Source organism: Ambystoma mexicanum, chromosome 6p (assembly GCF_040938575.1).
Source record: "Ambystoma mexicanum isolate Mex_15411 chromosome 6p, UKY_AmexF1_1, whole genome shotgun sequence".
NCBI classification, from domain to species: domain Eukaryota; kingdom Metazoa; phylum Chordata; class Amphibia; order Caudata; family Ambystomatidae; genus Ambystoma; species Ambystoma mexicanum.
In genome coordinates, this window is record NC_090935.1 from 29,238,958 (window position 1) to 29,257,866 (window position 18,909).

Consider the following 18,909-nt stretch of genomic DNA (forward strand, 5'->3'; position numbering starts at 1 on the left):
GCACACTTCTAAATTCAACTTTCATAGAGAGGCTATTTGGGCACACTTCTAAGTTCAACTTTCACAGAGAGGCTATTGGGCACACTTCTTAATTCAACTTTCACAGAGAGGCTCTTGGGGACACTTCTAAATTCAACTTTCACAGAGGATATTGGGCGCACTTCTAAATTCAACTTTCACAGAGGCTATTGGGCACACTTCTAAGTTCAACTTTCACAGAGAGGCTATTTGGGCACACTTCTAAATTCAACTTTCACAGAGAGGCTATTAAGGACAATTCTAAATTCAACTTTCACAGACAGGCTCTTGGGGACACTTCTAAATTCAACTTTCACAGAGGATATTGGGTGCACTTCTAAATTCAACTTTCACAGAGAGGCTCTTGGGGACACTTCTAGATTCAACTTTCACAGAGAGGCTATTGGGGACAACTTTCATAGAGAGGCTATTTGGGCACACTTCTAAATGCAACTTTCACAGAGAGGCTATTGGGGACACTTCTAACATCAACTTTTCACAGAGGATATTGGGCGCACTTCTAAATTCAACTTTCACAGAGAGGTTATTGGGGTCACTTCTAGATTCAGCTTTCACAGAGAGGCTATTGGGGACACTTCTAAATTCAAATTTTCACAGAGGATATTGGGCGCACTTTTAAATTCAACTTTCACAGAGAGGCTAATGGGGACACTCCTAAATTCAACTTTCACAGAGAGGCTCCTGGGGACACTTCTAAATTCAACTTTCACCGAGGATATTGGGCGCACTTCTAAATTCAACTTTCACAGAGGATATTGGGCGCACTTCTAAATTCAACTTTCACAGAGAGGCTATTGGGGACACTTCTAGATTCAGCTTTCACAGAGAGGCTATTGAGGACAACTTTCACAGAGAGGCTATTTGGGGACACTTCTAAAAATTCAAATTTCACAGAGAGGGTCTTGGAAAAACTTCTAAATTCAGCTTTTCACAGAGGATATTGGGCGCACTTCTAAATTCAGCTTTCACAGAGAGGCTTTTGGGGATACTTCTAAATTCAACTTTCACAGAGGATATTGGGCGCACTTCTAAATTCAAATATCACAGAGGATATTGGGCGCAATTCTAAATTCAACTTTCAACGAGAGGCTATTGATGACACTTCTAGATCCCACTTTCACAGAGAGGCTATTGGGGACACTTCTAAATTCAAATTTTCACAGAGGATTTTGGGCACACTTTTAAATTCAACTTTCACAGAGAGGCTATTGGGGACACTTCTAAATTCAACTTTCACAGAGAGGCTCTTGGGGACACTTTTAAATTCAACTTTCACAGAGAGGCTATTGGGGACACTTCTAAATTAAACTTTTCACGGAGGATATTGGGCGCACTTCTAAATTCAACTTTTCACAGAGAGGCTATTGGGGACACTTCTAAATTCAACTTTCAGCGAGAGGCTCTTGGGAACACTTCTAAATTCAACTTTTCACAGAGGATATTGGGCGCACTTCTGAATTCAGCTTTCACAGAGAGGCTCTTGGGGACACTTCTAAATTCAACTTTCACAGAGGATATTGGGCACACTTCTGAATTCAAATTTCACAGAGGATATTGGGCGCACTTCTAAATTCAACTTTCACAGAGAGGCTATTGGGGACACTTCTAGATTCAGCTTTCACAGAGAGGCTATTGGGGACACTTCTAAATTCAACTTTCACAGAGAGGCTCCTGGGGACACTTCTAAATTCAACTTTCACCGAGGATATTGGGCGCACTTCTAAATTCAACTTTCACAGAGGATATTGGGCACACTTCTAAATTCAACTTTCACAGAGAGGCTATTGGGGAGACTTCTACATTCTGCTTTCACAGAGAGGCTATTGAGGACAAATTTCACAGAGAGGCTATTTGGGGACACTTCTAAATTCAACTTTCACAGAGAGGGTCTTGGGAAGACTTCTAAATTCAACTTTTCACAGAGGATATTGGGCGCACTTCTAAATTCAGCTTTCACAGAGAGGCTCTTGGGGACACTTCTAAATTCAACTTTCACAGAGGATATTGGGCGCACTTCTAAATTCAAATTTCACAGAGGATATTGGGCGCACTTCTAAATTCAACTTTCACAGAGAGGGTCTTGGGAAGACTTCTAAATTCAACTTTCACAGAGAGGCTATTGGGGACACTTCTAAATTCAACTTTCACTGAGAGGCTCCTGGGGACACTTCTAAATTCAACTATCACCGAGGATATTGGGCGCACTTCTAAATTCAACTTTCACAGAGGATATTGGGCGCACTTCTAAATTCAACTTTCACAGAGAGGCTATTGGGGACATTTCTAGATTCAGCTTTCACAGAGATTCTATTGGGGACAACTTTCATAGAGAGGCTATTTGGGCACACTTCTAAATGCAACTTTCACAGAGAGGCTATTTGGGCACACTTCTAAATGCTACGTTCACAGAGAGGCTATTGGGGACACTTCTAAATTCAGCTTTCACAAAGAGGCTATTGGGGACACTTCTAAAATCAACTTTTCACAGAGGGTATTGGGCGCACTTCTAAATTCAACTTTCACAGAGAGGCTCTTGGGGACACTTCTCAATTCAACTTTCACAGAGAGGCTCTTGGGGACACTTCTAAATTCAACTTTCACAGAGGCTATTGGGCACACTTCTAAGTTCAACTTTCATAGAGAGGCTATTTGGGCACACTTCTAAATTCAACTTTCATAGAGAGGCTATTTGGGCACACTTCTAAGTTCAACTTTCACAGAGAGGCTATTGGGCACACTTCTTAATTCAACTTTCACAGAGAGGCTATTGCGCACACTTCTAAATTCAACTTTCACAGAGAGGCTCTTGGGGACACTTCTAAATTCAACTTTCACAGAGGATATTGGGCGCACTTCTAAATTCAACTTTCACAGAGGCTATTGGGCACACTTCTAAGTTCAAATTTCACAGAGGATATTGGGCGCACTTCTAAATTCAACTTTCACAGAGAGGGTCTTGGGAAGACTTCTAAATTCAACTTTCACAGAGAGGCTATTGGGGACACTTCTAAATTCAACTTTCACAGAGAGGCTCCTGGGGACACTTCTAAATTCAACTTTCACCGAGGATATTGGGCGCACTTCTAAATTCAACTTTCACAGAGGATATTGGGCGCACTTCTAAATTCAATTTTCACAGAGAGGCTATTGGGGACATTTCTAGATTCAGCTTTCACAGAGAGGCTATTGGGGACAACTTTCATAAAGAGGCTATTTGGGCACACTTCTAAATGCAACTTTCATAAAGAGGCTATTTGGGCACACTTCTAAATGCAACTTTCACAGAGAGGCTATTTGGGCACACTTCTAAAATCAACTTTAACAGAGAGGCTATTGGGAACACTTCTATATGGACACTTTTAAATTCAACTTTCTCAGAGAGGCAATTGGGCAAATTTCTAAATTCAACTTTCACAGAGAGGCTCTTGGGGACACTTCTAAATTCAACTTTCACAGAGAGGCTATTTGGGCACACTTCTAAATTCAACTTTCACAGAGAGGCTATTGGGGACACTTCTAAGTTCAACTTTCACAGAGAGGCTATTGGGCACACTTCTTAATTCAACTTTCACAGAGAGGCTATTGCGCACACGTCTAAATTCAACTTTCACAGAGAGGGTATTGGGCAAATTTCTAAATTCAACTTTCACAGAGAGGCTCTTGGGGACACTTCTAAATTCAACTTTCAGAGAGATGCTCTTGGGGACACTTCTAAATTCAACTTTCACAGAGGATATTGGGCGCACTTCTAAATTCAACTTTCACAGAGAGGCTCTTGAGGACACTTCTAAATTCAACTTTCACATTGGATATTGGGGACACTTCTAAATTCAACTTTCACAGAGGATATTGGGCGCACTTCTAAATTCAACTTTCACAGAAAGGCTATTGGGGACACTTCTAAATTCAACTTTCACAGAGAGGCTTTTGGGGACACTTCTAAATTCAACTTTCACAGAGAGGCTATTGGGGACACTTCTAAATTCAACTTTCACAGAGGCTATTGGGCACACTTCTAAGTTCAACTTTCACAGAGAGGCTATTTGGGCACACTTCTAAATTCAACTTTCATAGAGAGGCTATTTGGGCACACTTCTAAGTTCAACTTTCACAGAGAGGCTATTGGGCACACTTCTTAATTCAACTTTCACAGAGAGGCTCTTGGGGACACTTCTAAATTCAACTTTCACAGAGGATATTGGGCGCACTTCTAAATTCAACTTTCACAGAGGCTATTGGGCACACTTCTAAGTTCAACTTTCACAGAGAGGCTATTTGGGCACACTTCTAAATTCAACTTTCACAGAGAGGCTATTAAGGACAATTCTAAATTCAACTTTCACAGACAGGCTCTTGGGGACACTTCTAAATTCAACTTTCACAGAGGATATTGGGTGCACTTCTAAATTCAACTTTCACAGAGAGGCTCTTGGGGACACTTCTAGATTCAACTTTCACAGAGAGGCTATTGGGGACAACTTTCATAGAGAGGCTATTTGGGCACACTTCTAAATGCAACTTTCACAGAGAGGCTATTGGGGACACTTCTAACATCAACTTTTCACAGAGGATATTGGGCGCACTTCTAAATTCAACTTTCACAGAGAGGCTATTGGGGACACTTCTAGATTCCGCTTTCACAGAGAGGCTATTGGGGACACTTCTAAATTCAAATTTTCACAGAGGATATTGGGCGCACTTTTAAATTCAACTTTCACAGAGAGGCTATTGGGGACACTTCTAAATTCAACTTTCACAGAGAGGCTCTTGGGGACACTTCTAAATTCAACTTTCACAGAGAGGCTATTGGGCGCATTCCTAAATTCAATTTTCACGAAGAAGCTATTGGGCACACTTCTAAATTCAACTTTTACAGAGAGGATATTGGGTACACTTTTAAATTCAACATTCACATAGAAGCTATTGGGCACATTTCTAAATTCAACTTTCACAAGAGGTTATAGGGCACACTTCAAGATTCGACTTTCACATAGAAGCTATTGGGCACTTTCTAAATTCAACTTTTCACAGAGAGGATATTGGGCACACTTCTAAATTCAACTTTTCACAGAGGCTATTGGGCGCACTTCTAAATTCAACTTTCACAGAGAGGCTATTGGGAACACTTCTAAATTCAACTTTTCACAAAGAGGCTATTGGGCACACTTCTAGATTCAGCTTTCACAGAGAGGCTATTGGGGACACTTCTAAATTCAACTTTCACAGAGAGGTTATTTGGGCACACTTCTAAATTCAACTTTTCACAGAGGATATTGGGCATACTGCTAAATTCAACTTTCACAGAGAGGCTATTGGGCACACTTCTAAATTCAACTTTCACAGAGACTATTGGGCGCACTTCTAAATTTAACTTTCACAGAGAGGTTATTTGGGCCCACTTCTAAATTCAACTTTCACAGAGGCTATTGGGCGCACTTCTAAATTTACAGAGAGGCTATTGAGGACACTTCTAAATTCAGCTTTCACAGAGGATATTGGGCATACTTCTAAATTCAACTTTCACAGGGAGGCTATTGAGGACACTTCTAAATTCAGCTTTCACAGAGAGGCTATTGGGGACACTTCTAAATTCAACTTTCACAGAGGATATTGGGCGCACTTCTAAATTCAACTTTCACAGAGAGGCTATTGGGGACACTTCTAAATTCAACTTTCACAGAGAGGCTATTGGGGACACTTCTAAATTCAACTTTCACAGAGGATATTGGGCGCACTTCTAAATTGAACTTTCAGAGAGAGGCTATTGAGGACACTTCTAAATTCAACTTTCACAGAGAGGCTCTTGGTGACCCTTCTAAATTCAACTTTCACAGAGAGGCTCTTGGGGACACTTCTAAATTCAACTTTCACAGAGGATATTGGGCGCACTTCTAAATTTAACTTTCACAGAGGCTATTGGGCACACTTCTAAGTTCAACTTTCACAGAGAGGCTATTTGGGCAGACTTCTAAATTCAACTTTTCACAGAGGATATTGGGCATACTGCTAAATTCAACTTTCACAGAGAAGCTATTGGGCACACTTCTAAATTCAACTTTCACAGAGACTATTGGGCGCACTTCTAAATTTAACTTTCACAGAGAGGTTATTTGGGCCCACTTCTAAATTCAACTTTCACAGAGAGGCTATTTGGGCACACTTCTAAATTCAACTTTCACAGAGAGGCTATTGGGGACACTTCTAAGTTCAACTTTCACAGAGGCTATTGGGCACACTTCTTATTTCAACTTTCACAGAGAGGCTATTGCGCACACGTCTAAATTCAACTTTCACAGAGAGGCTATTGGGCAAATTTCTAAATTCAACTTTCACAGAGAGGCTCTTGGGGACACTTCTAAGTTCAACATTCAGAGAGATGCTCTTGGGGACACTTCTAAATTCAACTTTCACAGCGGATATTGGGCGCACTTCTAAATTCAACTTTCACAGAGAGGCTCTTGGGGACACTTCTAAATTCAACTTTCACAGAGGATATTGGGGACACTTCTAAATTCAACTTTCACAGAGGATATTGGGTGCACTTCTAAATTCAACTTTCACAGAGAGGCTATTGGGGACACTTCTAAATTCAACTTTCACAGAGAGGCTCTTGGGGACACTTCTAAATTCAACTTTCACAGAGAGGCTCTTGGGGACACTTCTAAATTCAACTTTCACAGAGGCTATTGGGCACACTTCTAAGTTCAACTTTCACAGAGAGGCTATTTGGGCACACTTCTAAATTCAACTTTCATAGAGAGGCTATTTGGGCACACTTCTAAATTCAACTTTCACAGAGAGGTTATTTGGGCACACTTCTAAATTCAACTTTCACAGAGAGGCTATTGGGGACATTTCTAAGTTCAACTTTCGCAGAAAGGCTGTTGGGCACACTTGTAAATTCAACTTTCACAGAGAGGCTATTGGGGACACTTCTAAATTCAACTTTCACAGAGAGGCTATTGGGGACACTTCTAAATCCAACTTTCACAGAGAGGTTATAGGGCACACTTCAAGATTCGACTTTCACATAGAAGCTATTGGGCACCTTCTAAATTCAACTTTCACAGAGAGGATATTGGGCACACTTCTAAATTCAACTTTCACAGCGAGGCTATTGGGCGCATTCCTAAATTCAATTTTCATGAAGAAGCTATTGGGCACACTTCTAAATTCAACTTTTACAGAGAGGATATTGGGTACACTTTTAAATTCAACATTCACATAGAAGCTATTGGGCACATTTCTAAATTCAACTTTCACAGAGAGGTTATAGGGCACACTTCAAGATTCGACTTTCGCATAGAAGCTATTGGGCACCTTCTTAATTCAACTTTCACAGAGAGGATATTGGGTACACTTTTAAATTCAACATTCACATAGAAGCTATTGGGCACATTTCTAAATTCAACTTTCACAAGAGGTTATAGGGCACACTTCAAGATTCGACCTTCACATAGAAGCTATTGGGCACCTTCTAAATTCAACTTTTCACAGAGAGGATATTGGGCACACTTCTAAATTCAACTTTTCACAGAGGCTATTGGGCGCACTTCTAAATTCAATTTTCACAGAGAGGCTATTGGGAACACATCTAAATTCAACTTTTCACAAAGAGGCTATTGGGCACACTTCTAGATTCAGTTTTCACAGAGAGGCTATTGGGGACACTTCTAAATTCAACTTTCACAGAGAGGTTATTTGGGCACACTTCTAAATTCAACTTTTCACAGAGGATATTGGGCATACTGCTAAATTCAACTTTCACAGAGAGGCTAATGGGCACACTTCTAAATTCAACTTTCACAGAGACTATTGGGCGCACTTCTAAATTTAACTTTCACAGAGAGGTTATTTGGGCCCACTTCTAAATTCAACTTTCACAGAGGCTATTGGGCGCACTTCTAAATTTAACTTTCACAGAGAGGCTATTGAGGACACTTCTAAATTCAGCTTTCACAGAGGATATTGGGCATACTTCTAAATTCAACTTTCACAGGGAGGCTATTGAGGACACTTCTAAATTCAGCTTTCACAGAGAGGCTATCGGGGACACTTCTAAATTCAACTTTCACAGAGGATATTGGGCGCACTTCTAAATTCAACTTTCACAGAGAGGCTATTGGGGACACTTCTAAATTCAACTTTCACAGAGAGGCTATTGGGGACACTTCTAAATTCAACTTTCACAGAGGATATTGGGCGCACTTCTAAATTGAACTTTCAGAGAGAGGCTATTGAGTACACTTCTAAATTCAACTTTCACAGAGAGGCTCTTGGTGACCCTTCTAAATTCAACTTTCACAGAGAGGCTCTTGGGGACACTTCTAAATTCAACTTTCACAGAGGATATTGGGCGCACTTCTAAATTCAACTTTCACAGAGGCTATTGGACACACTTCTAAGTTCAACTTTCACAGAGAGGCTATTTGGGCACACTTCTAAATTCAACTTTTCACAGAGGATATTGGGCATACTGCTAAATTCAACTTTCACAGAGAGGCTATTGGGCACACTTCTAAATTCAACTTTCACAGAGACTATTGGGCGCACTTCTAAATTTAACTTTCACAGAGAGGTTATTTGGGCCCACTTCTAAATTCAACTTTCACAGAGAGGCTATTTGGGCACACTTCTAAATTCAACTTTCACAGAGAGGCTATTGGGGACACTTCTAAGTTCAACTTTCACAGAGAGGCTATTGGGCACACTTCTTAATTCAACTTTCACAGAGAGGCTATTGCGCACACGTCTAAATTCAACTTTCACAGAGAGGCTATTGGGCAAATTTCTAAATTCAACTTTCACAGAGAGGCTCTTGGGGACACTTCTAAATTCAACTTTCACAGCGGATATTGGGCGCACTTCTAAATTCAACTTTCACAGAGAGGCTCTTGGGGACACTTCTAAATTCAACTTTCACAGAGGATATTGGGGACACTTCTAAATTCAACTTTCACAGAGGATATTGGGTGCACTTCTAAATTCAACTTTCACAGAGAGGCTATTGGGGACACTTCTAAATTCAACTTTCACAGAGAGGCTCTTGGGGACACTTCTAAATTCAACTTTCACAGAGAGGCTCTTGGGGACACTTCTAAATTCAACTTTCACAGAGGCTATTGGGCACACTTCTAAGTTCAACTTTCACAGAGAGGCTATTTGGGCACACTTCTAAATTCAACTTTCATAGAGAGGCTATTTGGGCACACTTCTAAATTCAACTTTCACAGAGAGGCTATTGCGGACACTTCTAAGTTCAACTTTCGCAGAAAGGCTGTTGGGCACACTTGTAAATTCAACTTTCACAGAGAGGCTATTGGGGACACTTCTAAATTCAACTTTCACATAGAGGCTATTGGGGACACTTCTAAGTTCAACTTTCACAGAGAGGCTATTGTGCACACTTCTAAGTTCAACTTTCACAGAGAGGCTATTGGGCACACTTCTTAATTCAACTTTCACAGAGAGGCTATTGCGCACATTTCTAAATTCAACTTTCACAGAGAGGCTCTTGTGAACACTTCTAAATTCAACTTTTCACAGAGGATACTGGGCGCACTTCTAAATTCAGCTTTCACAGAGAGGCTCTTGGGGACACTTCTAAATTCAACTTTCACAGAGAGGATATTGGGTGCATTTCTAAATTCAACTTTCACAGAGAGGCTCTTGGGGACACTTCTAGATTCAACTTTCACAGAGAGGCTATTGGGACAACTTTCACAGAGAGGCTATTTGGGCACACTTCTAAATGTAACTTTCACAGAGAGTCTATTGGGGACACTTCTAAATTAAACTTTTCACAGAGGATATTGGGCGCACTTCTAAATTCAACTTTTCACAGAGAGGCTATTGGGGACACTTCTAAATTCAACTTTCACAGAGAGGCTCTTGTGAACTCTTCTAAATTCAACTTTTCACAGAGGATATTGGGCGCACTTCTAAATTCAGCTTTCACAGAGAGGCTCTTGGGGACATTTCTAAATTCAACTTTCACAGAGAGGATATTGGGTGCATTTCTAAATTCAACTTTCACAGAGAGGCTCTTGGGGACACTTCTAGATTCAACTTTCACAGAGAGGCTATTGGGAAAACTTTCACAGAGAGGCTATTTGGGCACACTTCTAAATGTAACTTTCACAGAGAGTCTATTGGGGACACTTCTAAATTAAACTTTTCACAGAGAGGCTATTGGGGACACTTCTAAGTTCAACTTTCACAGAGAGGCTGTTGGGCACACTTCTAAATTCAACTTTCCCAGAGAGGCTATTTGGGACACTTCTAAATTCAACTTTCACAGAGAGGCTCTTGGTGACACTTCTAAATTCAACTTTCACAGAGAGGCTCTTGGGGACACTTCTAAATTCAACTTTCACAGAGGATATTGGGCGCACTTCTAAATTCAACTTTCACAGAGGCTATTGGGCACACTTCTAAGTTCAACTTTCACAGAGAGGCTATTTGGGCACACTTCTAAATTCAACTTCACAGAGAGGCTATTTGGGCACACTTCTAAATTCAACTTTCACAGAGAGGCTATTTGGGCACACTTCTAAATTCAACTTTCATACAGAGGCTATTTGGGTCCACTTCTAAATTCAACTTTCACAGAGAGATTATTTGGGCACACTTCTAAATTCAACTTTCACAGAGAGGCTATTGGGGACACTTCTAAATTCAGCTTTCACAGAGAGGCTATTGGGGACACTTCTAAATTCAACTTTTCACAGAGGATATTGGGCGCACTTCTAAATTCACCTTTCACAGAGATGCTAATGGGGACACTTCTAAATTCAAATTTCACAGAGAGGCTCTTGGGGACACTTCTCAATTCAACTTTCACAGAGAGGATATTGGGTGCACTTCTAAATTCAACTTTCACACAGAGGCTCTTGGGGACACTTCTAGATTCAACTTTCACAGAGAGGCTATTGGGACAACTTTCACAGAGAGGCTATTTGGGCAGACTTCTAAATGCAACTTTCACAGAGAGGCTATTGTGGACACTTCTAAATTAAACTTTTCACAGAGGATATTGGGCACACTTCTAAATTCAACTTTTCACAGAGAGGCTATTGGGGACACTTCTAAATTCAACTTTCACAGAGAGGCTCTTGTGAACACTTCTAAATTCAACTTTTCACAGAGGATATTTGGCGCACTTCTAAATTCAGCTTTCACAGAGAGGCTCTTGGGGACACTTCTAAATTCAACTTTCACAGAGAGGATATTGGGTGCATTTCTAAATTCAACTTTCACAGAGAGGCTCTTGGGGACACTTCTAGATTCAACTTTCACAGAGAGGCTATTGGGACAACTTTCACAGAGAGGCTATTTGGGCACACTTCTAAATGTAACTTTCACAGAGAGTCTATTGGGGACACTTCTAAATTAAACTTTTCACAGAGGATATTGGGCGCACTTCTAAATTCAACTTTCCACAGAGAGGCTATTGGGGACACTTCTAAATTCAACTTTCACAGAGAGGCTCTTGTGAACTCTTCTAAATTCAACTTTTCACAGAGTTTATTGGGCGCACTTCTAAATTCAGCTTTCACAGAGAGGCTCTTTGGGACACTTCTAAATTCAACTTTCACAGAGGATATTGGGCGCACTTCTAAATTCAAATTTCACAGAGTGTATTGGGCGCACTTCTAAATTCAACTTTCACAGAGAGGCTACTGGGGACACTTCTAGATTCAGCTTTCACAGAGAGGCTATTGGGGACACTTCTAAATTCAAATTTTCACAAAGGATATTGGGCGCACTTTTAAATTCAACTTTCACAGAGAGGCTATTGGGGACACTTCTAAATTCAACTTTCACAGAGAGGCTCTTGTGAACTCTTCTAAATTCAACTTTTCACAGAGTTTATTGGGCGCACTTCTAAATTCAGCTTTCACAGAGAGGCTCTTTGGGACACTTCTAAATTCAACTTTCACAGAGGATATTGGGCGCACTTCTAAATTCAAATTTCACAGAGTGTATTGGGCGCACTTCTAAATTCAACTTTCACAGAGAGGCTACTGGGGACACTTCTAGATTCAGCTTTCACGGAGAGGCTATTGGGGACACTTCTAAATTCAAATTTTCACAAAGGATATTGGGCGCACTTTTAAATTCAACTTTCACAGAGAGGCTATTGGGGACACTTCTAAATTCAACTTTCACAGAGAGGCTCCTGGGGACACTTCTAAATTCAACTTTCACCGAGGATATTGGGCGCACTTCTAAATTCAACTTTCACAGAGGATATTGCGCGCACTTCTAAATTCAACATTCACACAGAGTCTATTGGGGACACTTCTAGATTCAGCTTTCACAGAGAGGCTATTGGGGACAACTTTCACAGAGAGGCTATTTGGGCACACTTCTAAATGCAATTTTCACAGAGAGGCTATTTGGGCACACTTTAAATGCAACGTTCACAGAGGGGCCTTTGGGGACACTTCTAAATTCAGCTTTCACAGAGAGGGTCTTGGGGACACTTCTAAAATCAACTTTAACAGAGAGGCTATGGGGGACACTTCTATATGGACACTTTTAAATTCAACTTTCTCAGAGAGGCTATTGGGCAAATTTCTAAATTCAACTTTCACAGAGAGGCTATTGGGGACACTTCTAAATTCAACTTTCACAGAGAGGCTCTTGGGAACACTTCTAAATTCAACTTTTCACAGAGGATATTGGGTGCACTTCTAAATTCAACTTTCACAGATGATATTGGGCACACTTCTGAATTCAAATTTCACAGAGGATATTGGGCGCACTTCAAATTCAACTTTCACAGAGAGGTTATTGTTGTCACTTCTAGATTCAGCTTTCACAGAGAGGCTATTGGGGACACTTCTAAATTCAAATTTTCACAGAGGATATTGGGCGCACTTTTAAATTCAACTTTCACAGAGAGGCTATTGGGGACACTCCTAAATTCAACTTTCACATAGAGGCTCCTGGGGACACTTCTAAATTCAACTTTCACCGAGGATATTGGGCGCACTTCTAAATTCAACTTTCACAGAGGATATTGGGCGCACTTCTAAATTCAACTTTCACAGAGAGGCTATTGGGGACACTTCTAGATTCAGCTTTCACAGAGAGGCTATTGAGGACAACTTTCACAGAGAGGCTATTTGGGGACACTTCTAAATTCAACTTTCACAGAGAGGGTCTTGGGAAAACTTCTAAATTCAACTTTTCACAGAGGATATTGGGCGCACTTCTAAATTCAGCTTTCACAGAGAGGCTTTTGGGGACACTTCTAAATTCAACTTTCACAGAGGATATTGGGCGCACTTCTAAATTCAAATATCACAGAGGATATTGGGCGCACTTCTAAATTCAACTTTCAACGAGAGGCTATTGAGGACACTTCTAGATTCCACTTTCACAGAGAGGCTATTGGGGACACTTCTAAATTCAAATTTTCACAGAGGATTTTGGGCACACTTTTAAATTCAACTTTCACAGAGAGGCTATTGGGGACACTTCTAAATTCAACTTTCACAGAGAGGCTCTTGGGGACACTTTTAAATTCAACTTTCACAGAGAGGCTATTGGGGACACTTCTAAATTAAACTTTTCACGGAGGATATTGGGCGCACTTCTAAATTCAACTTTTCACAGAGAGGCTATTGGGGACACTTCTAAATTCAACTTTCAGAGAGAGGCTCTTGGGAACACTTCTAAATTCAACTTTTCACAGAGGATATTGGGCGCACTTCTAAATTCAGCTTTCACAGAGAGGCTCTTGGGGACACTTCTAAATTCAACTTTCACAGAGGATATTGGGCACACTTCTGAATTCAAATTTCACAGAGGATATTGGGCGCACTTCTAAATTCAACTTTCACAGAGAGGCTATTGGGGACACTTCTAGATTCAGCTTTCACAGAGAGGCTATTGGGGACACTTCTAAATTCAAATTTTCACAGAGGATATTGGGCGCACTTTTAAATTCAACTTTCACAGAGAGGCTATTGGGGACACTTCTAAATTCAACTTTCACAGAGAGGCTCCTGGGGACACTTCTAAATTCAACTTTCACCGAGGATATTGGGCGCACTTCTAAATTCAACTTTCACAGAGGATATTGGGCGCACTTCTAAATTCAACTTTCACAGAGAGGCTATTGGGGACACTTCTACATTCTGCTTTCACAGAGAGGCTATTGAGGACAAATTTCACAGAGAGGCTATTTGGGGACACTTCTAAATTCAACTTTCACAGAGAGGGTCTTGGGAAGACTTCTAAATTTAACTTTTCACAGAGGATATTGGGCGCACTTCTAAATTCAGCTTTCACAGAGAGGCTCTTGGGGACACTTCTAAATTCAACTTTCACAGAGGATATTGGGCGCACTTCTAAATTCAAATTTCACAGAGGATATTGGGCGCACTTCTAAAATCAACTTTCACAGAGAGGGTCTTGGGAAGACTTCTAAATTCAACTTTCACAGAGAGGCTATTGGGGACACTTCTAAATTCAACTTTCACAGAGAGGCTCCTAGGGACACTTCTAAATTCAACTATCACCGAGGATATTGGGCGCACTTCTAAATTCAACTTTCACAGAGGATATTGGGCGCACTTCTAAATTCAACTTTCACAGAGAGGCTATTGGGGACATTTCTAGATTCAGCTTTCACAGAGATTCTATTGGGGACAACTTTCATAGAGAGGCTATTTGGGCACACTTCTAAATGCAACTTTCACAGAGAGGCTATTTGGGCACACTTCTAAATGCTACGTTCACAGAGAAGCTATTGGGGACACTTCTAAATTCAGCTTTCACAAAGAGGCTATTGGGGACACTTTTAAAATCAACTTTTCACAGAGGGTATTGGGCGCACTTCTAAATTCAACTTTCACAGAGAGGCTCTTGGGGACACTTCTCAATTCAACTTTCACAGAGAGGCTCTTGGGGACACTTCTAAATTCAACTTTCACAGAGGCTCACTTCTAAGTTCAACTTTCACAGAGAGGCTATTTGGGCACACTTCTAAATTCAACTTTCATAGAGAGGCTATTTGGGCACACTTCTAAGTTCAACTTTCACAGAGAGGCTATTGGGCACACTTCTTAATTCAACTTTCACAGAGAGGCTATTGCGCACACTTCTAAATTCAACTTTCACAGAGAGGCTCTTGGGGACACTTCTAAATTCAACTTTCACAGAGGATATTGGGCGCACTTCTAAATTCAACTTTCACAGAGGCTATTGGGCACACTTCTAAGTTCAACTTTCACAGAGGATATTGGGCGCACTTCTAAATTCAAATTTCACAGAGGATATTGGGCGCACTTCTAAATTCAACTTTCACAGAGAGGGTCTTGGGAAGACTTCTAAATTCAACTTTCACAGAGAGGCTATTGGGGACACTTCTAAATTCAACTTTCATAGAGAGGCTCCTGGGGACACTTCTAAATTCAACTTTCAGCGAGGATATTGGGCGCACTTCTAAATTCAACTTTCACAGAGGATATTGGGCGCACTTCTAAATTCAACTTTCACAGAGAGGCTATTGGGGACATTTCTAGATTCAGCTTTCACAGAGAGGCTATTGGGGACAACTTTCATAAAGAGGCTATTTGGGCACACTTCTAAATGCAACTTTCATAAAGAGGCTATTTGGGCACACTTCTAAATGCAACTTTCACAGAGAGGCTATTTGGGCACACTTCTAAAATCAACTTTAACAGAGAGGCTATTGGGAACACTTCTATATGGACACTTTTAAATTCAACTTTCTCAGAGAGGCAATTGGGCAAATTTCTAAATTCAACTTTCACAGAGAGGCTCTTGGGGACACTTCTAAATTCAACTTTCACAGAGAGGCTATTTGGGCACACTTCTTAATTCAACTTTCACAGAGAGGCTATTGCGCACACGTCTAAATTCAACTTTCACAGAGAGGCTATTGGGCAAATTTCTAAATTCAACTTTCACAGAGAGGCTCTTGGGGACACTTCTAAATTCAACTTTCAGAGAGATGCTCTTGGGGACACTTCTAAATTCAACTTTCACAGAGGATATTGGGGACACTTCTAAATTCAACTTTCACAGAGGATATTGGGCGCACTTCTAAATTCAACTTTCACAGAAAGGCTATTGGGGACACTTCTAAATTCAACTTTCACAGAGAGGCTTTTGGGGACACTTCTAAATTCAACTTTCACAGAGAGGCTCTTGGGGACACTTCTAAATTCAACTTTCACAGAGGCTATTGGGCACACTTCTAAGTTCAACTTTCACAGAGAGGCTATTTGGGCACACTTCTAAATTCAACTTTCATAGAGAGGCTATTTGGGCACACTTCTAAGTTCAACTTTCACAGAGAGGCTATTGGGCACACTTCTTAATTCAACTTTCACAGAGAGGCTCTTGGGGTCACTTCTAAATTCAACTTTCACAGAGGCTATTGGGCGCACTTCTAAATTCAACTTTCACAGAGGCTATTGGGCACACTTCTAAGTTCAACTTTCACAGAGAGGCTATTTGGGCACACTTCTAAATTCAACTTTCACAGAGAGGCTATTAAGGACAATTCTAAATTCAACTTTCACAGACAGGCTCTTGGGGACACTTCTAAATTCAACTTTCACAGAGGATGTTGGGTGCACTTCTAAATTCAACTTTCACAGAGAGGCTCTTGGGGACACTTCTAGATTCAACTTTCACAGAGAGGCTATTGGGGACAACTTTCATAGAGAGGCTATTTGGGCACACTTCTAAATGCAACTTTCACAGAGAGGCTATTGGGGACACTTCTAACATCAACTTTTCACAGAGGATATTGGGCGCACTTCTAAATTCAACTTTCACAGAGAGGCTATTGGGGACACTTCTAGATTCCGCTTTCACAGAGAGGCTATTGGGGACACTTCTAAATTCAAATTTTCACAGAGGATATTGGGCGCACTTTTAAATTCAACTTTCACAGAGAGGCTATTGGGGACACTTCTAAATTCAACTTTCACAGAGAGGCTCTTGGGGACACTTCTAAATTCAACTTTCACAGAGAGGCTATTGGGCGCATTCCTAAATTCAATTTTCACGAAGAAGCTATTGGGCAGACTTCTAAATTCAACTTTTACAGATAGGATATTATGTACACTTTTAAATTCAACATTCACATAGAAGCTATTGGGCACATTTCTAAATTCAACTTTCACAAGAGGTTATAGGGCACACTTCAAGATTCGACTTTCACATAGAAGCTATTGGGCACCTTCTAAATTCAACTTTTCACAGAGAGGATATTGGGCACACTTCTAAATTCAACTTTTCACAGAGGCTATTGGGCGCACTTCTAAATTCAACTTTCACAGAGAGGCTATTGGGAACACTTCTAAATTCAACTTTTCACAAAGAGGCTATTGGGCACACTTCTAGATTCAGCTTTCACAGAGAGGCTATTGGGGACACTTCTAAATTCAACTTTCACAGAGAGGTTATTTGGGCACACTTCTAAATTCAACTTTTCACAGAGGATATTGGGCATACTGCTAAATTCAACTTTCACAGAGAGGTTATTGGGCACACTTCTAAATTCAACTTTCACAGAGACTATTGGGCGCACTTCTAAATTTAACTTTCACAGAGAGGTTATTTGGGCCCACTTCTAAATTCAACTTTCACAGAGGCTATTGGGCGCACTTCTAAATTTAACTTTCACAGAGAGGCTATTGAGGACACTTCTGAATTCAGCTTTCACAGAGGATATTGGGCATACTTCTAAATTCAACTTTCACAGGGAGGCTATTGAGGACACTTCTAAATTCAGCTTTCACAGAGAGGCTATTGGGGACACTTCTAAATTCAACTTTCACAGAGGATATTGGGCGCACTTCTAAATTCAACTTTCACAGAGAGGCTATTGGGGACACTTCTAAATTCAACTTTCACAGAGAGGCTCTTGGGGACACTTCTAAATTCAACTTTCACAGAGAGGCTATTGGGGACACTTCTAAATTCAACTTTTACAGAGGATATTGGGCGCACTTCTAAATTGAACTTTCACAGAGAGGCTATTGAGGACACTTCTAAATTCAACTTTCACAGAGAGGCTCTTGGTGACACTTCTAAATTCAACTTTCACAGAGAGGCTCTTGGGGACACTTCTAAATTCAACTTTCACAGAGGATATTGGGCGCACTTCTAAATTCAACTTTCGCAGAGGCTATTGGGCACACTTCTAAGTTCAACTTTCACAGAGAGGCTATTTGGGCACACTTCTAAATTCAACTTTTCACAGAGGATATTGGGCATACTGCTAAATTCAACTTTCACAGAGAGGCTATTGGGCACACGTCTAAATTCAACTTTCACAGAGACTATTGGGCGCACTTCTAAATTTAACTTTCACAGAGAGGTTATTTGGGCCCACTTCTAAATTCAACTTTCACAGAGAGGCTATTTGGGCACACTTCTAAATTCAACTTTCACAGAGAGGCTATTGGGGACACTTCTAAGTTCAACTTTCACAGAGAGGCTATTGGGCACACTTCTTAATTCAACTTTCACAGAGAGGCTATTGCGCACACGTCTAAATTCAACTTTCACAGAGAGGCTATTGGGCACATTTCTAAATTCAACTTTCACAGAGAGGCTCTTGGGGACACTTCTAAGTTCAACATTCAGAGAGATGCTCTTGGGGACACTTCTAAATTCAACTTTCACAGCGGATATTGGGCGCACTTCTAAATTCAACTTTCACAGAGAGGCTCTTGGGGACACTTCTAAATTCAACTTTCACAGAGGATATTGGGGACACTTCTAAATTCAACTTTCACAGAGGATATTGGGCGCACTTCTAAATTCAACTTTCACAGAGAGGCTATTGGGGACACTTCTAAATTCAACTTTCAC